The following is a 6,569-nucleotide window of genomic DNA, read 5'->3' on the forward strand; positions in this document are numbered from 1 at the left end:
AAAAAGTACGGAGAAAGATAAAGATCAGGAGGAGAAAATAAGGAAATTACAGGATCATTAATTACAGGAGGAAAACAGTTAAATAATAAGAGCCCCTGAAAGAAATAAGAGAAAGCAGATTAGAGGAAATGAACAACAAAATAATTGAAGAAAATTTGCCAGAACTGAAGGACATGCGTTTCCCTATTAAAAGGTCCCACTGAAGGCCCAACACAATGGATGAAAACAGACTCACCTTAAGGAACATGACTGTAAAATTTCAGAATATTGGGTTCAAAGAGAAATTTCTAAAAGCTTCCAGAGATTAAAAAACAAAACAAAATCAGATTATGTACAGAGAATTAAGAATCAGAATGCCATTCGGTCCGCTTAAGGACAATGGTGGGAACAGAAGAGCCACAGAGAAATGCTTTCAAAATTCTGAAGGAAAATTATTTTCTACTTAGAATTCTATACTCATCTAAGCTATCATTCAGAGTGAAAGTAGAATGTCTACTGAAATGCACAGTCTCAAAAATTTATCTCCTATATACTCTATTACATAGTTTCATATAGTTACTGCAACAAATTACCACAAACTTGGTGGTTTACACATCACAAATTTATTCTCTTCATTTCTTGGGATCAGAAGTCCACAATCAGTTTTGCTGAGCTAAGGTTAAGGCTTCAGCAGGGCTGGTTCCTTCCAGAAACTCTAGGGAAGTATCCATCAGTTTCTAGAGCTGCATTCCTCGCATTCCTTGGCTTATTGCCCCTTCTTTTATCTTCGAAGTCAGCAATCTAGCCCCTTCAAATCTTTCTCTGCTTCCATCTTAACGTCATGTTCTCTCTTATAAGGACCTTTGTGATTACATATGCCTCATTTGGGTAATCCAGGTTACTTTCCAATCACAAGATCCTTAATTTACTTACATCTGCAAAGTTCCTTTCTTCCATATAAGAGAACATATTCACAGTTTCCAGGGATTGGGATATGGAGATATTTGAAGCGCCATGTATCAGCCTACCACACATTTTTTCTAAGGAAGGTACTGGAGGATATATTCCAGTGATTCAAGAAAGTAAATCAAGGTGATGCCCCCAGAGACAGTCTGGGGTCTGGGTTTCCAGAAATTGTGGCAGGACCAGTCGGGAAGATGCCAGCAGCAGTGATGGTGGAAAGTGTCTTTAGTTTAAAAAAGTTGCTGGATCAACGCGAGAATCAGGAGCTCAAGGATCCTGGAGGAACAGCTACACACCCAGTGTATGTTCAGCTGATCCATAATGACATGAATAATGCAAGATATCTTTGGAAAAGAATACCCCTGCTATAAAATCTGCCAATTCTAAACTTGGGGGAATTTCATCAGCAGGACAGAGAATTCTAGAGAGACTTCCCTGGGATCTATATGACCATCAATGCCCACCAGTGGTCCAAGACAATCCAGTCAATCATGGAGGCACTAAGAGATGCAACAAGGAGACAAGCCTTCACCCTGGTTTCTCAAGCATATACCGCCATCATCGCTGATAATTTTGCAGCCTTTGTTGGGCTTCCTGTAGAAGAGGCTGTGAAAGGTATTTTAGAATAAGGATGGCAGGCTGACTCCACCATAAGAATGGATATGCCCAAAAAGCCAGTTGCAGGGACCCTGGATGTTGCCTTTAACAGGTTCATTCCCTCATTAGAGCCTGCCTCAGTCCCACCAATCCCCAATGAACAGCAGTTAGCCAGAATGACCAATTACATGGCTTTCCTTGAAAACTGATGTCATTCAGAGTTCAAGATCCATCTTCAGAATCCTATATACCAACAAATAGAGAAATGTAAAATTTTTATTTTCAATTTATTGAATGGATTAAGCACCTTGGCATTCCTTAGTGAGTATGTGATAAATTACATATATAATATAAGGTAGAATATATATATATATAGTCCTTAAACATTATGCTGAATAATAGTTGAAACAATTCTCATTTTCTAATATTCATCAATTTGGAAGGAATACATCAGTACTACATGGCGAGGTTATATTTCCTAGAGATTCATAAATACAGCTCTCCTGTTTAATATAGAACAGAGGTTGTCAGCTGCGCTTTCCCTGCCCCCCACCCCAGCACACTCCCACTGGTACCTGTTGACAGTCCTGTGATTCATCTGGGGTTTGAGGATGACTATCCCCAGAAGGCAATATCACAATTTCTGGGGATTCAGACTCACCCTCTTTGGAGAATATGCTCTTTTTCTCCCCACCTCTTGAGAATACTAAAATGTAACTGAGGGGAGGCGGGGTAAGATGGCGGACTGGTGAGCTGTATGTTTTAGTTACTCCTCCAGGAAAGTAGGTAGAAAGCCAGGAACTGCGTGGACTGGACACCACAGAGCAATCTGACTTTGGGCATACTTCATACAACACTCATGAAAACGTGGAACTGCTGAGATCAGCGAAATCTGTAAGTTTTTGTGGCCAGGGGACCTGCACCCCTCCCTGCCAGGCTCAGTCCCGTGAGAGGAGGGGCTGTCAGCTCCGGGAAAGAGAAGGGACAACTGCAGTGGCAGCCCTTATCAGAAACTCATTCTACTGATCCAGACTCCAACCATAGATAGACTGAGACCAGACACCAGAGAATCTGAGAGCAGCCAGCCCAGCAGAGAGGAGACAGGCATAGAAAAAAAAAACAACACGAAAAACTCCAAAATAAAAGCGGAGGATTTTTGGAGTTCTGGTGAACATAGAAAGCGGAAGGGCAGAGCTCAGGCCCTGAGGCTCATATGCAAATCCCGAAGAAAAGCTGATCTCTCTGCCCTGTGGACCTTTCCTTAATGGCCCTAATTGCTTTGTCTCTTAGCATTTCAATAACCCATTAGATCTCTGAGGAGGGCCCTTTTTTTTAATCCTTTTTTCTTTTTCTAAAACAATTACTCTAAGAAGCCCAATAAGGAAAGCTTCAAAGACTTGCAATTTGGGCAGGTCAAGTCAAGAGCAGAAATAAGAGAGCTCTGAGACAAAACGCAATAATCCAGTGGCTGAGAAAATTCACTAAACACCACAACTTCCCAAGAAAAGGGGGGTGTCCGCTCACAGCCATCATCCTGGTGGACAGGAAACACTCCTGCCCATCGCCAGCCCCATAGCCCAGAGCTGCCCCAGACAACCCAGTGTGATGGAAGTGCTTCAAATAACAGGCACACACCACAAAACTGGGCTTGGACATTAGCCTTTCCTGCAACCTCAGCTGATTGTCCCAGAGTTGGGAACGTGGAGCAGTGTGAATTAACAAAGCCCCATTCAGCCATCATTTCAGCAGACTGGGAGCCTCCCTACACAGCCCAGCAGCCCAGAACCGCCCTGGGGGGACGGCACTCACCTGTGACATAGCACAGTCATCCCTCAACAGAGGACCCGGGGTGCACAGCCTGGAAGAGGGGCCCACTTGCAAGTCTCAGGAGCCATACGCCAATACCAAGGGCTTGTGGGTCAGTGACAGAGACAAACTGTGGCAGGACTGAACTGAAGGATTAGACTATTGCAGCAGCTTTAAAACTCTAGGATCACCAGGGAGATTTGATTGTTAGAGCCACCCCCCCTCCCTGACTGCCCAGAAACATGCCCCATATACAGGGCAGGCAACACCAACTACACACGCAAGCTTGGTACACCAATTGGACCCCACAAGACTCACTCCCCCACTCACCAAAAAGGCTAAGCAGGGGAGAACTGGCTTGTGGAGAACAGGTGGCTCGTGGACGCCACCTGCTGGTTAGTTAGAGAAAGTGTACTCCACGAAGCTGTAGATCTGATAAAGTAGAGATAAGGACTTCAATTGGTCTACAAATCCTAAAAGAACCCTATCAAGTTCAGCAAATGCCAAGAGGCCAAAAACAACAGAAAATTCTACAGCATATGAAAAAACCAGACGATATGGATAACCCAAGCCCAAGCACCCAAATCAAAAGATCAGAAGAGACACACCACCTAGAGCAGCTACTCAAAGAACTAAAGATGAACAATGAGACCATAGTACGGGATACAAAGGAAATCAAGAAGACCCTAGAAGAGTATAAAGAAGACATTGCAAGACTAAATAAAAAAATGGATGATATTATGGAAATTAAAGAAACTGTTGACCAAATTAAAAAGATTCTGGACACTCATAGTACAAGACTAGAGGAAGTTGAACAACGAATCAGTGACCTGGAAGATGACAGAATGGAAAATGAAAGCATAAAACAAAGAATGGGGAAAAAATTGAAAAAATCGAAATGGACCTCAGGGATATGATAGATAATATGAAACGTCCGAATATAAGACTCATTGGTGGTCCAGAAGGGGAAGAAAAGGGTAAAGGTCTAGGAAGAGTATTCAAAGAAATTGTTGGGGAAAACTTCCCAAATCTTCTAAACAACATAAATACACAAATCATAAATGCTCAGCGAACTCCAAATAGAATAAATCCAAATAAACCCACTCCGAGACATATTCTGATCACACTGTCAAACACAGAAGAGAACGAGCAAGTTCTGAAAGCAGCAAGAGAAAAGCAATTCACCACATACAAAGGAAACAGCATAAGACTAAGTAGTGATTACTCAGCAGCCACCATGGAGGCGAGAAGGCAGTGGCACGATATATTTAAAATTCTGAGTGAGAAAAATTTCCAGCCAAGAATACTTTATCCAGCAGAGCTCTCCTTCAAATTTGAGGGAGAGCTTAAATTTTTCACAGACAAACAAATGCTGAGAGAATTTGCTAACAAGAGACCTGCCCTACTGGAGATACTAAAGGGAGCCCTGCAGACAGAGAAACAAAGAAAGGACAGACAGACTTGGAGAAAGGTTCAGTACTAAAGAGATTCGGTATGGGTACAATAAAGGATATTAATAGAGAGAGGGAAAAAATATGACAAACATAAACCAAAGGATAAGATGGCCGATTCAAGAAATGCCTTCACGGTTATAACGTTGAATGTAAATGGATTAAACTCCCCAATTAAAAGATATAGATTCACAGAATGGATCAAAAAAAAATGAACCATCAATATGTTGCATACAAGAGACTCATCTTAGACACAGGGACACAAAGAAACTGAAAGTGAAAGGATGGAAAAAAATAATTCATGCAAGCTACAGCCAAAAGAAAGCAGGTGTAGCAATATTAATCTCAGATAAAATAGACTAAAAATGCAGGGATGTTTTGAGAGACAAAGAAGGCCACTACATACTAATAAAAGGGGCAATTCAACAAGAAGAAATAACAATCGTAAATGTCTATGCACCCAATCAAGGTGCCACAAAATACATGAGAGAAACACTGGCAAAACTAAAGGAAGCAATTGATGTTTCCACAATAATTGTGGGAGACTTCAACACATCACTCTCTCCTATAGATAGATCAACCAGACAGAAGACCAATAAGCAAATTGAAAACCTAAACAATCTGATCAATGAATTAGATTTAACAGACATATACAGGACATTACATCTCAAATCACCAGGATACACATACTTTTCTAGTGCTCATGGAACTTTCTCCAGAATAGATCATATGCTGGAACATAAAACAAGCCTCAATAAATTTAAAAAGATTGAAATTATTCAAAGCACATTCTCTGACCACAGTGGAATACAATTAGAAGTCAATAACCATCAGAGACTTAGAAAATTCACAAATACCTGGAGGTTAAACAACACACTCCTAAACAATCAGTGGGTTAAAGAAGAAATAGCAAGAGAAATTGCTAAATATATAGAGACGAATGAAAATGAGAACACAACATACCAAAACCTATGGGATGCAGCAAAAGCAGTGCTAAGGGGGAAATTTATAGCACTAAACGCATATATTAAAAAGGAAGAAAGAGCCAAAATCAAAGAACTAATGGATCAACTGAAGAAGCTAGAAAATGAACAGCAAACCAATCCTAAACCAAGTAGAAGAAAAGAAATAACAAGGATTAAAGCAGAAATAAATGACATGGAGAACAAAAAAACAATAGAGAGGATAAATATCACCAAAAGTTGGTTCTTTGAGAAGATTAACAAGATTGACAAGCCCCTAGCTAGACTGACAAAATGAAAAAGAGAGAAGACCCATATAAACAAAATAATGAATGAAAAAGGTGACATAACTGCAGATCCTGAAGAAATTAAAAAAATTATAAGAGGATATTATGAACAACTGTATGGCAACAAACTGGATAATGTAGAAGAAATGGACAATTTCCTGGAAACATATGAACAACCTAGACTGACCAGAGAAGAAATAGAAGACCTCAACCAACCCATCACAAGCAAAGAGATCCAATCAGTCATCAAAAATCTTCCCACAAATAAATGCCCAGGGCCAGATGGCTTCACAGGGGAATTCAACCAAACTTTCCAGAAAGAACTGACACCAATCTTACTCAAACTCTTTCAAAACATTGAAGAAAATGGAACGCTACCTAACTCATTTTATGAAGCTAACATCAATCTAATACCAAAACCAGGCAAAGATGCTGCAAAAAAGGAAAACTACCGGCCAATCTCCCTAATGAATATAGATGCAAAAATCCTCAACAAAATACTTGCAAATCGAATCCAAAGACAC

General features: G+C 40.5%; 1 pseudogene; it reads left to right on the forward strand.

Annotated features, from left to right (window-relative positions):
- The first annotated feature begins 1,136 nt into the window (after positions 1–1,136).
- LOC119519050 lies at positions 1,137–1,748 on the forward strand (annotated as a pseudogene).
- The last annotated feature ends 4,821 nt before the right edge of the window (positions 1,749–6,569 follow it).

Source organism: Choloepus didactylus, chromosome 2, assembly GCF_015220235.1.
Source record: "Choloepus didactylus isolate mChoDid1 chromosome 2, mChoDid1.pri, whole genome shotgun sequence".
NCBI classification, from domain to species: Eukaryota; Metazoa; Chordata; class Mammalia; order Pilosa; family Megalonychidae; genus Choloepus; species Choloepus didactylus.